Consider the following 20,170-nt stretch of genomic DNA (forward strand, 5'->3'; position numbering starts at 1 on the left):
GCCTCAGCAATGGTGAGCGCCCCTCCCCCAGCCTCGCTGCTGCCTTGCCGGTAGATCACAGACTGCTGTGCTAGCAATGAGGGAGGTTCCGTGGTCGTGGGACCCTCCCGGCCAGGTGTGGGATATAATCTCCTGGTGTGCCCGTTTGCTTAAAGTGCAGTATTGGGGTAGGAGTTACCCGATTTTCCAGGTGTTGTGTATCTCAGTTCTCCTGGCTAGGAAAAGGGATTCCCTTCCCCCTTGCACTTTCCAGGTGAGGTGATGCCTCACCCTGCTTCAGCTCTCACTGGTCGGGCTGCAGCAGCTGACCAACACCAATTGTCCGGCACTCCCTAGTGAGATGAACCCAGTACCTCAGTTGAAAATGCAGAAATCACCGGTCTTCTGTGTCGCTCACGCTGGGAGTTGGAGACTGGAGCTGTTCCTATTCGGCCATCTTGCTCCGCCACCCGAATTTGGTAAGTTTTTGCAGTGGCTGGTACCGGTTTTCCCTTTCCATATTTAGTGCTTCCTTCAGGAGTTCTTGTAAGGTAGGCCTGATGGTGACAAAATCTCTCAGCATTTGCTTGTCTGTAAAGGATTTTATTTTTCCTTCGCTTATGTAGCTTAGTTTTGCTTGATATGAAATTCTGGGTTGAAAATTCTTTTCTTTAAGAATGTTGAATATTAGCCCCCATTCTCTTCTGGCTTGTAGGGTTTCTGCAGAGAAATCCACTGTTAGTCTGATCACCTTCCCTTTGTGAGTAACCCGACTTTTCTCTCCGGCTGCCCTTAACATTTTTTCTTTCATTTCAACCTTGGTGAATCTGACAATCATGTGTCTTGGGGTTGTTCTTCCCAAGGAGTATCTTTGTGGTATTCTCTGTATTTCCTGAATTTGAATGTTGGCCTGCCTTGCTAGGTTGGGGATATTCACTTGGATAATATCCTGAAGAGTGTTTTCCAACTTGGTTCCATTCTTGCCATCACTTTCAGGTACACCAATCAAATGTAGGTTTGGTCTTTTCATATAGTCCCATATTTCTTGGCAGTTTTGTTCATTCCTTTTCATTCCTTTTTCTCTAATCTTGTCTTCACACTTTATTTCATTAATTTGATCTTCCATCTCTGATATCCTTTCTTCTGCTTGATTGATTCAGCTATTGATAATTGTCTATGCTTCACAAATTTCTCATGCTGTGTTTTTCAGTTCCATCAGGTCATGTATGTTCTTCTCTAACCTGGTTATTCAAGTTAGCAATTCCTCTAACCTTTTTTCAAGGTTCTTAGGTTCCTTTATTGGGTTAGAACATGCTTGTTTAGCTCAGAGGAGTTTGTTATTACCCACCTTCTGAAGCCTACTTGTGTCAGTTCGTCAAACTCATTCTCTGTCCAGTTTTGTTCTCCTGCTGTCGAGGAGTTGTGATCTTTTGGAGGAAAAGAGGTGTTCTGGGTTTTGGAATTTTCAGACTTTTTGGCTGGTTTATCCTCCTTTTCATGGATATATCTACCTTTGGTCTTTGATGTTGGTGACCTTCGGATGGGGTTTCTGTGTGGATGTCCTTTTAATTTATGTTGATGCTATTCCTTTGTGTTTGTTAGTTTTCCTTCTAACAGTCAGGACCCTCTGCTGCAGGTCTGCTGGAGTTTGCTGAAAGTCCACTACAGACCCTGTTTGCCTGGGTATCACCAGTGAAGGCTGCAGAACAGCAAAGATTGCTGCCTGTTCCTTCCTCTAAAGGTTTCATCCCAGAGGGGCACCCACCAGATGCCAGCTGGAGCTCTCCTGTGTGAGGTATCTGTCGACCCCTGTTGGGAGGCATCTCCCAGTCAGGAGGCACAGGGGTCAGGGACCCACTTGACGAAGCAGTCTGCCCCTTAGCAGAGCTCGAGCACCGTGCTGGGAGATCCACTGCTTTCTTCAGAGCTGGCAGGCAGGAACATTTAAGTCTACTATAGCTGCGCCCACAGCTGCCCCTTCCCCCAGGTGCTCTGTTCCAGGGAGATGGGAGTTTTATCTATAAGCCCCTGACTGGGGCTGTGGCCTTTCTTTCAGAGATGCCCTGCCCAGAGAGGAGGAATCTAGAGAGGCAGTCTGGCTACAGGGGCTTTGCCAAGCTGTGGTGGGCTCTGCCCATTTCGAACTTCCCAGTGGCTTTGTTTATACTATGAGGGGAAAACCGCCTACTCAAGCCTCAGTAATGGTGGACGCCCCTCCCCCCACCAAGCTTGAGTGTCCCAGGTCCACTTCAGACTACTGTGCTGGCAGCAAGAATTTCAAGCCAGTGGATCTTAGCTTGCTGCGCTCCATAGGGGTGGGATCCACTGAGCCAGACCACTTGGCTCCCTGGCTTCAGTCCCCTTTCCAGGGGAGTAAACAGTTCTGTCTTGCTGGCATTCCAGGCACCGCTTGGGTACGAAAAAGAAAAAAAAAAAAAAAAAAACCTCCTGCAGCTAGCTTGGTGTCTGCCCAAATGCCTTCCCGGTTTGTGCTTGAAACCCAGGGCCCTGGTGGCATAGGCAACAGAGGGAATCTCCTGGTCTGTGGGTTGTGAAGACCCTCGGTAAAGCATGGTATCTTGGCTGGGGTGCACCATTCCTCAGGGCACAGTCCCTCACAGCTTCCCTTGGCTAGGAGAAGGAGTTCCCTGACCCCTTGCACTTCCTGGGTGAGGCAATGCCCCACCCTGCTTTGGCTGACCGTATGTGGGCTGCGCCCACTGTCTAACTAGTCCCAATGAGATGAACTGGGTACCTCAGTTGGTAATGCAGAAATCACCCACCTTCTGCATTGATCTCACTGGGAGCTGCAGACTGGAGCTGTTCCTATTCAGCCATCTTGGAAGAACGTCTTCTCTTTTTGAGACAGAGTCTCATTCTGTTGTCCAGACTAGAGTGCAGTGGTGAGATCACTGCAACCTCTGCCTCCTGGGTTCAAGTGGTTCTCCTGCCTCAGCCTCCCTAGTAGCTGGAATTGCAGGTGTGTGCCAGAGCACCAGGCTGATTTTTGTATTTTTAGTAGAGACAGGGTTTTGCCATGTTGGCTAGGCTGGTCTCTAACTCCTGACCTCAGGCAATCTGCCTGCCTCAGCCTCCCAAATTGCTGGGATTACAAGTGTGAGCCACCACAGCTGGCCATTTGAAAAGCTTTTAATATAAATATGAATGAGTGGTTCAAAGACATAAAAGCCTAAGTTCTACTAAAAGGAACAAGGAATTATGAAATAAAAAGAAGCAAAAATAAAATACAAAAGAAATTATTAGAAATTTGTAAGCTGGAATGTGAATGTATTTGAAGATTTGAATTTTGAGATAGTTGAAGAAAAAAAGTGCTTTGCAAGATCTTAAAAAGGAATACCCCAGAACACAGGAGAGCAAAGAGAGAGTATGTATGGGTATAGACACAGGCAAATTGGTGCATTTGGTGATGGTAGATTAGGCAGATATCTTTGTATTGCTTCTATTTTTTTTTCAGTAAAATTAGAGATGTAATCATCAGCTGAAGTGAAAAGGTGTTGCAGGTTTGAGGAGAAATGATAAGGTGTCCTTTGAGAGAATGAGATAGTGAATTGATTACAGAAATGTGGAAGGATTATCAGGAAGTGCTGGTGGCCCACTTTATCTAAGTAGGATTTAGACCCCCTAAAAGGTATTTGTTTCTAATGAGACAAGTCCTGGGCAAGGAGCAAGAAGAAAACTGAATGAAAGGAATATAAATACCAGGAACACTTCCAATTCATTGTGATTATTTACTTTGATAAACAAATAAAAAGATGGATTCTGTCTGTAAAAAGCCAGATTTTCAAATGAAAGTATATAGAAAAGAAGATATAAATGATCTGTGAGGCAAGAAGACAACGAGAGAGAAAAAATAGAGGGTCACCTCTATTGACCCTCAAAAGTTTGTAGTATATTTTAGGAAATTTTTATCAAAGTAAATTAAAAGTTTACAATTTATAATTCAGTCTTCTAAGAGTTCATTGTCTATCTAGAAAACTCTGCTCTTGGCCAGGCACTTTGGGAGGCCAAGTGGGTAAATTGCTTGAGGCCAGGAGTTTAAGACCAGCCTGGCCAATATAGCAAAATTCTGTGTCTACTAAAAATACGAAAATTAGCTGGGCATGGTGGTGTGTGCCTGTAATACCAGCTACTTGGGGGGCTGAGGCATGAAAATCACTTGAACCCAGGAGGCAGAGGTTGCAGGGAGCTGAGATTGCACCAATGCACTCCATCCTGGATAACAGAGCAAGACTCTGTCTCAAAGAAAAGAATAGAAAAAAGAGAGAAGAGAAGAGGAGAAAAGAAAAGAAGAGAAGCCGGGTACGGTGGCTCATGCCTGTAATCTCAGCAATTTGAGAGGCTGAGGTGGGGGATCACCGAGGTCAGGAGTTCAAGACCAGCCTGGCCAACATGGTGAAACCTCATCTCTACTAAAAATACAAAAATTAGCTGGGCATGGTGGCAGGCGTCCGTAATCCCAGCTACTCAGGAGGCTGAGTCAGGAGAATCACTTGAACCTGGGAGATGGAGGTTGCAGTGAGCCAAGATCACACCTCTGCACTCCAGCGTGGGCAACACAGTGAGAGTCTATCTCGGAAGAAAAACAAACAAACAAACAAATAAACAAAAACCTAAATAAAAGAAAACAAAAAACTGTGCTCTTGGAAGCTCATTTTGCAATGATGACAGTTATTAATGGTGGGAAAGTTTCTTTTTCCTTTCCTCATTTAGAAAATAATAATATATGCCATGAAAACTTGGTAATACTCTTGACTACTTGAAAACAGGCATCTATATATGTCCATTCAATCAGTCAACATGTATTTTATTGCTTGCGTACCTGCACACACCATGGTTTATCTACAAGAGAATGTCATGGCGTGTCAATTTCATCACCTGGATTCAATCTCAAATTCTGCTGCTTAATACTATTATAACTGGGATTGAGAAAGTTAAACCTTTTTTTTTTTTTTTTTTTGAGACAGAGTCTTGCCCTGTCACTCAGGATGGAGTGCAGTGGCGTGATCTTGGCTCACTGCAACCTCCGCCTCCTGGGTTCAAGTGATTCTCTTGCCTCAGCCTCCCGAGTAGCTGGGATTACAGGGTCTGCTACCACGCCCAGCTAATTCTTTTTTTTAATTTTTAGTAGAGATGGGGTTTCACCATGTTGGCCAGGCTGGTCTTGAACTCCTGACCTCAAGTGATCTGCCCGCCTCGGCCTCCCAAAGTGCTAGGATTATAGGCAGGAGCCATTGCGCCCAGCCTACTTAAACTCTTTGAGTCCCTATTTCCTACTATGAAATAGAGCTGATTATAACAATACCCTCTCTCATTATGTTCCTGTGAACATTAAATGATATAAGGTATTTAAAGAGTTTAGAGTAATGCTTCACAGGTGCTCACTAAAAGATAGCTACTATGATTATTTACTAATTAAAATTCCAAGGAGTATATTATACTGTCCTAGAAAGTGATGCCAAAGTTAAATATTTTAGAGTGGGCATAATGCATACATTTTATGTCTCCAATGCACCTAGCACCATTTTGCCAAACAAAACTACTTTAAGTTTGATAAATACTTTGCAATTCTCAAAATGGGGGCATAGCATTATCTAAATTGGTCCTCACTGCACCTGGAGAAGGGCAAATGTTACCTCAGTGTAACAGAGGTAGGAGCAGAGGATTGGAGAAAACTGGAGTTGAACATGGCTGGTGAACTGAAGAACCCAAAGTAGAATATAGGTTTTTATTACTCATGGTTGTTAATAAGCATCATGGAGATTGAAAACAGTCATTCATGGAATTGTTGGTTAGCTTAATAATTGCCCTCATCATGTCTTTGTTTTGAAATGGAAGTTGTCTTATTTTACTTGCCTCGTAGTAATATACCTAAGCATATCCACAAACCACAAAGAAACTTTGTCAGTTCATGTGCTGTATGAAGCATTTTTCTTATTCATTTACACTGCAAGCTATTTCATATTTTAGTAGAACACTTATGCCTTTTATTCAATAGCTTAAAATTCATATTTTCCGCAGTTCCCTTCCAGTTATACATGATCTGCAAAAGGAAATCTAACTATTGCTCTTGCTTCATATCTTTTTTGTCATTATCTTCCTCTTTCCCTTTTCCTTTTCTGTTTCACACTGAAGATCAGTGAAATCTGTGGCATTTATTTTTGCCATATGGTGCCATATGAAAATAAATTAATATGTTTTTGTTCCAATCGTTTTATTATTTATTGAAGGTGGGAAGCTACTGGCACTTTCTCTGATGCTATATTAAGCACTTGCCTAGAGTTTGCTATTGCTATGATTTGACCTTTATGTGTCCTTCTCTCTTTGCTTTTTTCTAAAGAGGAAGGACCTTTCCTGTTTGGGAAGATAGATTGGGGCCTTTGATGTACTGGTGGAGAAATGTGCAAGGCTGCCGACCCATGGGAGCCTAGAAAAGAGGGTAGATGGTTTCACATAAATAAGGACATGAGGTGGCTCTTCTGGAACAGGCAAGAGAGACAGGAAGAATATTGTGGGCACAGCAGCTTCCATGTGATGTGAGACTGAGGGGAACCTTGTGGTGTAGAAGATCTGTGAAGATTTACATTATTCTTCAAGGCTTTTGGAGTTGAATTTGTAAATTTTTTTGTTTGTTTTTTTTTTGTTTGTTTTTTTGAGATGGAGTCTTGCTCTGTTGCCAGGCTGGAGTGCAGTGGCACAATCTCAGCTCACTGCAACCTTCACCTTCTGGATTCAAGCGATTCTCCTGCCTCAGCCTCCTGAGTAGCTGGGACTACAGGTGTGTGCCACCACGCCCGGCTAATTTTTTGTATTTTTAGTAAAGACAGGGTTTCACCATGTTAGCCAGGATGGTCTCGATCTCCTGACTTTGTGATCTGCTTGCCTCGGCCTCCCAAAGTGCTGGGATTACAGGCATGAGCCACCGTGCCGAGCACCAGAATTTGTAAATATTTTGAATGTGTCACTGTGAGTCCTAAGATTGCAGCAATGTAATATTTGGATGATACAATCATATACACAAAATGTATTTAATTCAGCTATATTTAATTAAATACACATTTGTATATGGCCTTGTGCAGGATGCTTACATAAGAAAAAAAAATTGTGTTTTTGATGATAATGCAAAAAAGTCAATAAAACCTGCCCACTAGGGATTTCTTTTGAAAAATTGCCTTAAAAGAGAGCGAAATAATTTTTTTCTTTTGCATTTGTCTAGACAAATACTAAAACTTTGTCAGTAGCCTTTAAAATTAGATGCAACGTTCCTTCCTAAATGGATAAGCTTCTCTGGAAAAATAACAAATATGAATGTTGGGATATGTTACAAATTATGGACTTTAGTTTATAAATTTATTCAGAAAGTCTCTTAATTTTTCTGGAAATAAAATAGCAGCATTGTTCCAGCAATTTTTCTGAACTATGTGGTTGGTTTTACTGCCCTCTTTGCTAGAAAAATTTGGCTCATAGATTTCCCAAGTTAGCAGAATCAGTGAAATTTAGTATAAAGCTGTCATTTTTTCCAGTTAACCAAGTGGGTGATTCTCTGCTGATTGTTTCCACCACAAATTTGTGATTTCCAGCGTCGGCTGGATCTTCAATGCTGTTAGGCAATCATTTCTGTGACGGAGACCAAGGCTGAGCTTTCTGAAACGATTTATAATCCCCTTCTCTCTTATCTTTATCTGCAATTCAGATGAAAAAACTGAAATCCCTACTTCCCAACCTCCTTTGCAGTGAAGAGATATAAAATAGTTCTGGCCAATGAAGCAAAGTGCTTCCTTTGGCAAATAGAAAGGTAATAGCTCTCTATGAAAACACTTTTCCCCTTTAAGTTGTTTGGTCCTTTTTCTTTTGCTTTTTCCTACCTTGAACTTGGATAGAATACCTGGAAGTGCTGCAGCCATCTTTCTACATGAAGTAACAATCCTAAGAAATCTGGGCTTCTAAGGGCATCATTAAACCACCTTTTTTTTTTTTTTTGAGACGGAGTCTTGCTCTGTAGCCCGGGCTGGACTGCAGTGGCCGGATCTCAGCTCACTGCAAGCTCCGCCTCCCGGGTTTACGCCATTCTCCTGCCTCAGCCTCCAGAGTAGCTGGGACTACAGGCGCCCGCCACCTCGCCCGGCTAGTTTTTTGTATTTTTAGTAGAGACGGGGTTTCACCGTGTTAGCCAGGATGGTCTCGATCTCCTGACCTCGTGATCCTCCCGTCTCGGCCTCCCAAAGTGCTGGGATTACAGGCTTGAGTCACCGCGCCCGGCCTAAACCACCTTTATTTCGTTTCCATTGTCCCTTCATCGGGTAAAAAAATAAACCCCTGCCCATTTAATCCATGTTAGACTCTCATTATTTGATTACACTTTGGATTGAAACACTTTTTAGCACCAGTTGGCTCCTTTCTTTACAGTGGCAGTTTGCAATTCTACTTGAGTGCGCACCTTTAGGTGGTCTCTTTAACTGGTTCACAAAGTTCCTACTTTTGTTCCCAAATCTGTATGGTTTATGGAAAGCCAACTCATTCCCATTTCAGGGACAAAGCCGACTTACCTAGATAAAGTCAGTTGGTGCACTCCATCGTCTAGCCACACTGTTCACAACTGAGTGTTTAAACCAAGGTAGCCCAATCAGAGTGAGTCTCAAAACTTTTGCTGGGAATTCTGAAATAGTCCTTCTCTTTCTTCATTCAGTGTGGTGTTCCAGTGCAATATCGGGAGCTGCTGCATCCATTTTGTTACCATGTGGTAAGGTAGCCTAAGTAGACAGTTGGCACACTGAGGAAAGCAGGTCCCACAGCATTGCAGAGAGCCAGCCTCCTGACTGCACTTGAAACCTGTCCATTAACTCCTTTTTATTGTTTAATTACTTCAACTAAGCTGAAGTTTTACTGATGCACTGTTCTAGCGTGGCCTCTAACTCTCAGTGGAAAACCTCATGTGCAGGACATCTTCCATTTGCTCCTCCAGATCCATTCCACTCGTTTGCTCCATGTTCTTCCCTCATGAAACAAAATGGTATTGAGTCCATTAATAGGCATCCTTGCCTCTGACTTCCAGGTGGGTTTGGCCAAAGGGAATTATCAGCAGGTGATCAGAGGACTGGAGAGAGGACTAAGATCAAGGTATCTTTTTCCCTGGACCCCCCACCTTGTAGGGTCACTACAAGCTGCTGCGTCCCTTGGTCAAATGCTAAAGCTCCTTTCACATGGTCTCTCCGCACAGACTTTCATCTCCCTGTTCTAACATCCTCCTCTGGCTCACTCAGTCCTATGCATGGTAATGGTTCCTCGTGGATGCCACCTAGAGAACTCCACTAGGTCTTGTGGTTTCCCTACATCGTGAGCACTCTCTTGTAGATAGTTCCTTTATTAAAATCTCCTCAAAGTATCAACTTTGACCATGTCGTCTGTTTCCTGCTGAGGCACTGGGTGGTACATCTCATTCTCTACTTCACCAAGGAAAAGGCAGCCATATGTCTTCATATCTCCAGCCATCACTCCCAGTACCCACACATACTTGAACACAGTTTGAGGCTTCAATTCTGTATTTCTGAGACTGCTAGGGGATGTGGAAGAAGTCTGTGCTTCTTTTCCTCTTCAAAAGAATGAGAATAATGCTTTCCCTATATATCTTGCCAGAAATTTTGTGACAACTAAATCATATAATGGATATGAAAATACTTATCAAAGCTGAGTACTAGACATACAAGCAGCATTATTATCATTATTGTTACTACTATAGAGCTAAATGTCAACCCAAGTTTTGACTGTAGCCCAATGAGAGATGACTGAATTCTCTCTCTCTCTCTGAGTTTACATGCTACTATCTAAACACATGTATGTGTTTTGGTGACAGCTGCAAATACCTTTACATACTGGCCATATACTCCAATCAACCATCATTTTAGTACAAATTATACTTGCTATTCATATCCTTTCCTATGTGGTGGTTACATGGTAGAAAGAGCATTGGCTTTGGAGCCCGCTGCATTTAGCTTCAAGCTTTGCTTCATCACTTACTAATTCTTGGATACCAAGGAAATCACTTAGCCTCTCTGAGCTTGGTTTCTTGGTTAATAAAATGATGAAAATTTCAAAGATTGAATACCTGCTCTAGTATCCTTCCCTTTTCCTTACCTAGTAACAGGAGATGTCCTGCAATGGTGCAGCACACACTTCCTGGACCTGGAACGAGAAGGCCATGGCTTAACTTCTGTATAAAAGACATAGGGATAGCATGCCAAAAGATGGACTCTGAGATGATTGTGGCAAAAGGACTGGGAAATGACAGCATGCTCAGGTCAGGGAGGGGACACTCTCTTTGATTGAAGCTTACTGGAAACCACACATTGTGGGTGGGACTAACTGGCCACAGAAATTCTTCCCAGAAGTAATCCATGTGATTTGAGGACATTTTACTGATGAGATTAAGATGCTAAAATGCCATCATGAAGCAGCCAACCTAAAGTATAACGAATGTATAACCAGTTGTAAACTTGGAAATTGTAACATTTTACGTATATTCATTGAAATAATAATATTGGGGTGAGGGAAATAGCATTTTTCTAGAGTATCTATTTTGAGTGGGCCTGGCAACTTATACAGCATACATCATCTCATTGAGTCTTCTTATTAACCTCATGCAATGGGTATTAAAATCCTTAGTTGACTTATGGGGAAATTGAAACTCCAATGGTGCACATAGTATGTAAGTAGCTCTGGATCAACCTCTCCAACTCGTAGGACTCTGATGTGAATAATATGTATAGTGGGTATGAATCTAAGGCCACAGATTTAGGTGCACAAGAAATATATCAGTTTTATTCTTATGTAACTCAGCTAAATTTATATCCTGAGCCACTATTCCATCAGGATGGCAAAAAGTTAGTATCTCCCAACTTGAATTCCTGCCCTTTCTCTTACATGGGATTATATCTGAGTTCTGACTTTGTATGGTTTATATATATATTTATATGATTATATGGTTGATTTGGTTCCAGAGCATTGGTGGTGGTAGCATAGGGTTAAAGGAAATCTGGTCTTCACTGAGGGGGCCAAAGGGAAATCTGTTACTCCCTCATTGGGCTATGCAGATTGTCATGGTAATATCTTTTGTTCTCATCTGTGCACATCTAGTCAGTCTCTCTCAAATATTTTTGTGCATCCTTTGGGTGCATGAGAATATTCTGTTGGTGCCCCACCATGATGACTTGAAAGTTAGACATCGAGAGTGTCTCTGGACAGATCATAGAGATATTTCTTCTGTGGTATTATGCTATTTACCCAGGATTCTCCTTAGTTGCAGGAGCACAGGTCTCTTCTGCTGTTGGATTCCATAATTTCATCTGGGGTTTTGGTTCTGCCTCAATTTCCTGTGCTCAGTGTGAGAGCAAGGCAGTGTCACGCACGTCTGTGTGAAGAGAATCCACCAAACAGGCTTTGTGTGAGCAACAAGGCTGTTTATTTCACCTGGGTGCAGGCAGGCTGAGTCTGAAAAAGGAGTCAGCAAAGGGTGGTGGGATTATCATTATTAGTTCTTACAGGTTTGGGATAGGTGTACAAAGTACATTCTCAAGGGCGGGGATAATATTACAAAGTACCTTCTTAAGGGCAGGGGAGAATATTGCAAAGTACCTTCTTAAGAGCAGGGGAGAATATAAAGTATCAGTTAGAGTGGGGCAGGAACAAATCACAATGGTGGAATGTCATCACTTAAGGCTATTTTCACTTCTTTTGTAGATCTTCAGTTGCTTCAGGCCATCTGGATGTATGCGTGCAGGTCACAGGGGATATGATGGCTTAGCTTGGGGTCAGAGACCTGACAGGCAGACTCTCCCAGCCACACTGGTATCATACTGTTATCACTTCCCCTTTAACTTTTTCTCCCCCCCAGATATGGAGAATCTGTTTGTAGTTGGTAAGGGAGGTTGATAGGAAAGGTCTGTTCATACTGCTCAAGAATGTTGTCATGATCCTTTGTGTTACTCTAAGGAGCTAAATTTCAAAAGACAAAGCTAAAAGGAGTTTCTATTTTTTCCTCTCTTTTCTGCTATTACATATCTTTCCTAAGCCAATAAATACCTATTGGTTTAGGTGTCTTAGTAGAGAGAAGAAAATGCTGAGAAACAAACAACTCCTCTTTCAGAAATATTGTCTTGTCTGTGTACAAAGGACTTTATTATGTATTTATGTAAATACAGTAAGAAATTTGAATTCAAGGTGGACTGGAATCACCCCTCACCCTCCCTTGGCTGATTGGAATGTATTTTTTTTATATATACTTTAAGTTCCAGGGTACATGTACACGATGTGCAGGTTTGTTACATATGTATACATGTGCCATGTTGGTTTGCTGTACCCATTAACTCGTCATTTACATTAGGTGTTTCTCCTAATGCTATCCCTCCTGCATCCCCCCACACCATGACAGGCCCTGGTGTGTGATGTTCCCCACCCTGTGTGTCCAAGTGTTCTCACCTGTGAGTGAGAACTTGCGGTGTTTGGTTTTCTGTCCTTGCAATAGTTTGTGCAGAATGATGGTTTCCAGCTTCATCCATGTCCCTACAAAGGACATGAACTCATCCTTTTTTATGGCTGCATAGTATTCCATGGTGTATATGTGCCACATTTTCTTAATCCAGCCTATCATTGATGGACATTTGGGTTGGTTCCAAGTCTTTGCTATTGTGAATAGTGCTGCAGTAAACATACATGTGCATGTGTCTTTATAGCAGCATGATTTATAATCCTTTGGGTACATACCCAGTAACGGGATGGCTGGGTAAAATGGTATTTCTAGCTCTAGATCCTTGAGGAATCACCACACTGTCTTCTACAATGGTTGAACTAGTTTACACTCCCACCGACAGTGTAAAAGCATTCCTATTTCTCCACATCCTCTCTAGCATCTGTCGTTTCCTGACTTTTTAATGATTGCCATTCTAACTGGTGTGAGATGGTATCTCATTGTGGTTTTGATTTGCATTTCTCTGATGGCCAGTGATGATGAGCATTTTTTCATGTGTCTGTTGGCTGCGTAACTGTCGTCTTTTGAGAAGTGTCTGTTCATATTCTTTGCCCACTTTTTGATGGGGTTGTTTGATTTTTTTCTTGTAAATTTGTCTAAGTTCTTTGTAGATTCCAGATATTATCCCTTTGTCATATGGGTAGATATCAAAAATTTTCTCAATTGGGATATATTTTCTGTGTGAATAATATACATGGGAAGCCAAATAATAATCAGAAACTTGCTATCAAAGCAAGTAGAGTCAAATGGATTATGTCAATCACTATCATGGTCTAAAATGCCTTCTACTACTGTTCAAGAAAGGCCTTACAGAGACCAAGAGTTACACTCACTTGGGTACCTAGCACCTGAATGGAGATACAGTCTTTTTTTTTTTGAGACGGAGTCTTGCTCTGTAGCCCGGGCTGGACTGCAGTGGCCGGATCTCAGCTCACTGCAAGCTCTGCCTCCCGGGTTTACGCCATTCTCCTGCCTCAGCCTCCGGAGTAGCTGGGACTACAGGCGCCCGCCACCTCGCCCAGCTAGTTTTTTGTATTTTTAGTAGAGACGGGGTTTCACCGTGTTAGCCAGGATGGTCTCGATCTCCTGACCTCGTGATCCACCCGTCTCGGCCTCCCAAAGTGCTGGGATTACAGGCTTGAGCCACCGCGCCCAGCCGTAGATACATTCTTGAGTTCCATCTCTCACTTTCCTTTGCTCCATAGTGCTCATCTATCTTTCAGTTGTCCCATCACTCTTTCCTTGGCTCTCAGATTGTCCATCAGGCTTTCCCCAGGCAGAGCACACTAAAACCATTAATTTAATAAAAGTTGTATATCTATTCCTGGCCGGTTTCTGAGAGGCCGCACCCCATGTGGCTTGGCTAAACTTGAACGTGCCCCAAACACCTGACCCTAGCATTTCTGGGCAACTTCATGCATTCTTGTTTTGTTTTGAAATGAAAATACATGCAAAACAAAAATGAAAACAAACAAACAAACAAAAAAACCCAGCAAAAACACATGTACCCACACAAAGAAGTACAGAACAAAAAAAGTCCATTCATACTTTTTTTTTTTTTAAATAAAGAAAAGTTTAATTGGCTCACAGTTCTGCAGGCTGTACAGGAAGCATAGTTCTGGCATCTAATTCTGGTGAGGGCCTCTGGAAGGCAAAGGTGGAGCAGGCATGTCACATGGTGGGAATGAGAACAAGAGGTGGGAATGGGTGCCTTTAAACAACCAGGTCTCATGAAAACTCACTCACTCTCATGAGGACAGCACCAAGCCATGAGAGAGCTTCCTCCATGACCCAAACATCTCCCACTAGGCCACACTTCCAATATTGGGGTTACATTTCAACATGAGATTTGAATGAGGACCAAATATCCATACTCTATTATTCTACCCCTGGTTCCCCCAAAATCTCGTGCCCTTCTTATATTGCAGAATACAATCATGCCTTCCAAATAGTCCCCCAAAGTCTTAACTCATTTCAGTATTAACTCAAAAGTCCCAAGTCAGAGTCCAAAGTCTCATTGGAGACTCATCTGCTTCCACCTCTGAGCCTGTAAAATCAAAACAAGTTATATACTTCCAAGATACAAGTGGGGTACAAGTATTGGGTGAACATTCCTATTACAAAAAGGAGAAATTGGCCAAAAGAAAGGGGCTACAGGCCCCATGCAAGTCTGAAACCCAGGGGAGGGCAGTCATTAAAACTTAAAGCTCCAAAATTGTCTCCTTTGATTCTATATCGTGCAACCAGGGCACACTGGTAGAAGGGTTGGGCTCCCAGGGTCTTGGGAAGCTCCGCTTCTGTGACTTTGTAGGATGCAGCCCTTGCAGTTGCTATCACACGTTGGGGTTGAGTGCCTGTGGCTTTTCCAGGCTTAGGATGCAAGCTGCTGGTGGGTTTATCATTCTAGGGGATCTGGAGAACAGCAGCCCCTTTCCCACAGCTCCACTAGGCAGTGCTCTGGTAGGGACTCTGTGTGGGGCTTATAACCCCACATTTCCCCTCTGCACTGCCCTAGTAGGGGTTCTCTATCAGGGCTCCACTCCTGCAGCACGCTTCTGTCTGGGCATCTAGGGTTTCTCATACACTCTCTGAGATCTAGGTAAGGCTGCCTAGTGTCCTTCACTCTGTGCACCTACAACCTTAACACTATGTGGAAGCCTCCAAGACTTATGGTTTGTACTCTCTAGAGTGGAGGTCTGAGCAGTATCTGGGCCCCTTTGAGCTGCAGCTGGAGCTGGAGCTGGGGCAGCAGGGAGGCAGGGATGCAGGGACCAGTGTCCCCAGGTTGCTCAGAACAGTGGAGCCCTGGGCCTCACCTACTAGACAATTCTTTTCTCCTAGGTCTCTAGGCCTATGATGGGAGGGGCTGCCTCAGAGATCTCTGAAATGCCTTCAAGGTCTCTTTCCCATTGTCTTGGCTATCAGCCCTTGCCTCCTTTTTAGTTATGCAAATCTCTCTAGCAAGTAGTTGCCCTGCAGCCTGCTTGAATTCCTCTCCCGATAATGCTTTTTCTCTCTGTCACATGGCCAAACTGAAAATTTTTCAGACTTTTATGTTCTGCTTCCCCTTTAAATATAACTTCCAACCTGAAGTCATTTATTTGCTCCTGCATCTGAATGTAGGTCATTAGAAACAGCCAGGCTAACTCTTGAACACTTTGATGGTTAGAAATTTCGGGCCGGGCGCGGTGGCTCAAGCCTGTGATCCCAGCACTTTGGGAAACTGAGGTGGGTGGATCATGAGGTCAGGAGTTCCAGACCAGGCTGGCCAACATGGTGAAACCCCGTCTCTACTAAAAATACAAAAATTAGCCAGGCATGGAGGCACATGCCTGTAATCCCAACTACTCAGGGGGCTGAGGCAGGAGAATTGCTTGAACCTGGGAGGCAGAGGTTGCAGTGAGCTGAGATTGTGCCATTGCACTCCAACCTGGGTGACAGGGCGAGACTCTGTCTCAAAAAAAAAAAAAAAAAAAAAAGAATTTCATCCACCAGGTACCCTAGGTTATCACTCCCAAGTTCAAACTTCCACCGATGTCTGGGGCATGGACACAATACAGCCAAGCTTTTTGCTAAAGTACAACAAGGGTTTCCTTTATGCCAGCTTTCAGTAAGTTCCTCACTTTCATCTGAGACCTGGTCAGACTGAACTTCATTGTCCAAGTCACTTATCAGTATTTTGGCCACAATCATTTAACCAGTCTCTAAGAATTTCCAAAGTTCCCTCATCTTGTCTTCTTCTGAGCTTTCCAAACTCTTCAAACCTCTGCCTGTTACCCAGTTCCAAAGTCATTTCCACATTTTCATGTATCTTTATAGCAATACCCCACTTCTCAGTACCAATTTTCTGTATTTGGCTGTTCTTGCATTGCTATGAAGAAATATCTGAGACTGGGTAATTTATAAAGAAAACAGGTTTATGGCCGGGCACGGTGGCTCATGCCTGTAATCCCAGCACTTTGGGAGGCCGAGGCGGGTGGATCACCTGAGGTCAGGAGTTTGAGACCAGCCTGGCCAATATAGTGAAAACCCATCTCTACTAAAAATATAAAAATTATCTGGCCATGGTAGCACGTGCCTGTAGTCCCAGCTACTCAGGAGGCTGAAGCAGAACAATTGCTCAAACCTGGGAGGTGGAGGTTGCAGTGAGCCCAGATTGTGCCACTGCACTCCAGCCTGGGTGACAGAGTGAGACTCTGTCTCAAAAAACAAAAAAAGAGAGATTTAATTGGCTCATGGTTCTGCAGGCTGGACAGGAAGCATAGTGCCAGTATCTGCTTCTGGTGAGGGTTTCAGGAAGCTTATATTCATGGTGGAAGGTGAAGGGGGTGCAGGTGTCTCATATGGTAGGAGCAGAAGTCTTTACTAACTCTTGACCTCTTCCCTCAAACCAGTATTTCTAATCCCATTTTTAAGAGGCAACCAGTTTCCTGTCTTTCCAGAGACATTTCTCTCTCTCTTTCTCTCTTTCACACACACACACACACACATACACACACATACACACACACACACACACACACAGTAGTATATTCTGTCCATTGCTCTTTCTTCTTTTTTTACTTAACAATATATCTATCCATTATATTTTGAGTGCCTCACTTTCGGTTCTTATGTTCCCACCACATCCATCATTATCACGCACCAATTGTTGCTTCTAATCTTCTTTTTGGCCCTCTATTCATCATTATACTAATCTTCAGAGGAAGTTACCTTCTTCCTTATCAGAAGTCAGAATTGTTTGAGGAAAAACTATTATAGAATTATTAGGCATAAATCACTATGGAATCATTAGGTATACCCCATTAACAGATCACTCAAAAAAGCTTCCAGCAAACTTTAACAGTACCACAAGCATGTGACTATTTGTAAATCATTTTCTTATAATGAACAAAGAGTAAAGGAACTCAGATATTTTGAAAATAGAAAGGTCCACGTTTGTACCACATTTTTATTTCTGCACCTATAATCTATGACCATGTGTAGCACACTAAAATAATGTATTTTAATTTGCTATGACCACAAATAAGACTGTCCTAAGCTCTAAAATTCGATGTTTAAGTAGCTTATCCTTTATATTTAAATTGTTTCTACTCCAATAGTATGATTTTCCTTGTAAATTTGTATATACCAGGATAGAAGGCCTTTTAAAAAAAAAGAGACATTTTAAAAGAAATGCACTACACTTCATAGTGTAGAAAGAAGATGATATGGTTTGGCTGTGTCCCCACCCAAATCACATCTTGAATTCCCATATGTTGTGGGAGAGACCTGGTAGGAGGTAATTGAACCATGGGGGCAAGTCTTTCCCATGCTGTTCTCATGATAGTGAATAAGTCTCATGAGATCTGATGGTTTTAAAAAGAGGCATTCCCCTGCACAAGCTCTCTCATTTTTTGCTTGCTGCCATCCACTTAAGATGTGCCTTGCTCCTCCTTGCCTTCAGTCATGATTGTGAGACTTTCTTTTGTAAATTGCTCAGTCTTGGGTACATATTTAATAGCAGCGTGAAAAAGGACTAATACAAAAAGGGATCTAATAGTCTGAAAAGAACCCTCTAATTCCAAATTTCTTTCTTTTTGAGACAGAATCTTGCTCTGTCACCAGGCTGGAGTGCAGTGGTGTGATCTCGGCTCACTGCAACCTCTGCCTCCGGGGTTCAAGCAATTCTCCTGCCTCAGCCTCCCGAGTAGCTGGGATTACAGGCATGTGCCATCATGCCCAGCTAATTTTTGTGTTTTCAGTAGAGACGGGGTTTTATCATGTTGGTCAGGATGATCTCGATCTCTTGACCTCGTGATCCACCCACCTCGGCCTCCCAAAGTGCTGGGATTACAGGCGTGAGCCACTGCACCCAGCCTAATTCCTAATTTCTTATGCTAGAGACGTCATGGGACAAAAGTGCTCCTCCAGGAGGGCTGTCTAGAATGGTCATGTTTGGGAAAAACTCAGGCAGTATTTTCCCCTGTGATCTCATGCCACAACAATCATTAACACAGAAGACATATATGACCAAATATGTGTGTGGGGGTTTTTCTCACCACCAAGTATACAGTCACTTCTGCAGCAGACACCAACTTAATGTTCTCTAATTTCATTCCAACACTATCTACCTGAATCTAATGTCAGATCCCACAGGTTGGGGGCTCAGATCCCAAAACTGCCCTCACCTTCAGACACGAGTTGCAAGTCTGAGCCTCTAGAACTTCTGATCAACTGGCTTCAAGCTGGGGTTCCCATGATCCTCTCTTTGGATCTCAATAATTTGCTAGGGTGGCTCATGGAATTCAGGGAAACACTGGTGTTTACCAGTTTATTATAAAGGATATTGCAAAGGATGCAGATGAAGAAATGCATAGCGTGAGGTATTGGGGAAGGGGCACGGAGCTGCCATGCCCTTTCTTGGTGTACCACCCTCCATGAACCGACACATGTTCGGCTCTCTGGAAGCTCTCTAACCCTGCCCTTTTGGGTTTTTATGGAGACTTCATTGTATTGGCATGACTGACAACCATGCAGAAATGTGATTGGACAAAAAGCATATGATTTAAACTCAGCAAGGCCCGTTTGTTCAGATTCTTCTTGGCCTTTCTCTGCAGCATTCGTTCCTCCAGAGTATGGGGCAGGACTCTCTCTGAAGTGAGGGTCTTTTAGCCCACAATCAGATTAGAATCCTGCCATAGGCAAGTAAAAGGAGGACAGGAGAAGGTGAGAAGGAGAAATTCTGCTTCCTGAGACCCGCTCCTGAGGCCTAAAGTGTCCAACATTATAACAAAGGACTGTAACATGGGCAATGGGAGGTATAAGCCAGGAACTGTGAATATATATATATATATGTAATATATAAAATCACAGGTTGCCACATCTCTTTGCTGGCCAAGAGAACCCACTGCTCTGTGGGTCCTTGGCTTCTTTCTTTAGGACTTGGTGAAAAAGCTAGCCTTTAAAGATATTGTGCTGCTTCTGAAAACCTATGCAGACTCTGTAGAAGAGGGCCTTATTCTTGAAAACTTTATGTTTAAGATTTGATTTTAGTATTACCTCATCTTTCATGTCCTGCTTGATCCTGTGCTTCATTCCAAACTTGGCCTTTAGAGTCATAAAGACCTGGATTCAGGTACCAGTTCTGCCTCTTATAACTGTATCAACTTAGACATGTGACTCAACCTCTCGATGCCTTGCTTTCAACTCCCACAATGATGAGAATAATGATATGTACCTTATGGGAATTTCATGAGGATAAAATGAGATACTGTACATAAAATGATTAACACAGAGTAGATGCTTCGTGTTTGTTATTCATTCAATTAATAACTACGTGTCAGAAACATACTTCAGGAGAAGGCTAAACATTGATGTATTAATAAGAGTTAGTCAATAAAGGTGGATGGAAGGGCCTTGGGATTAGATGAGGGAGAAGATTATTATTCCAAACAGAGGGAACAGCATGTGCAAAATTATAGAGTAACAGTGAGCATGTTGTGTTTTAGAAATAGAAAGAGGATTAAGATGACTGGACCAAGAAATTCAAGATGGGGGATGAAGCTGGAGACCATGCAGGAATTTATAGGCCAAGCTAAGGTATTCTAATTTCATATTAAAAGCAATGGGGTCACCATTATTATGCCTATTCTCCAAATGGAGAAATGGACT

This window comes from Chlorocebus sabaeus, chromosome 7 (assembly GCF_047675955.1).
Source record: "Chlorocebus sabaeus isolate Y175 chromosome 7, mChlSab1.0.hap1, whole genome shotgun sequence".
In the NCBI taxonomy this organism is placed as follows: domain Eukaryota; kingdom Metazoa; phylum Chordata; class Mammalia; order Primates; family Cercopithecidae; genus Chlorocebus; species Chlorocebus sabaeus.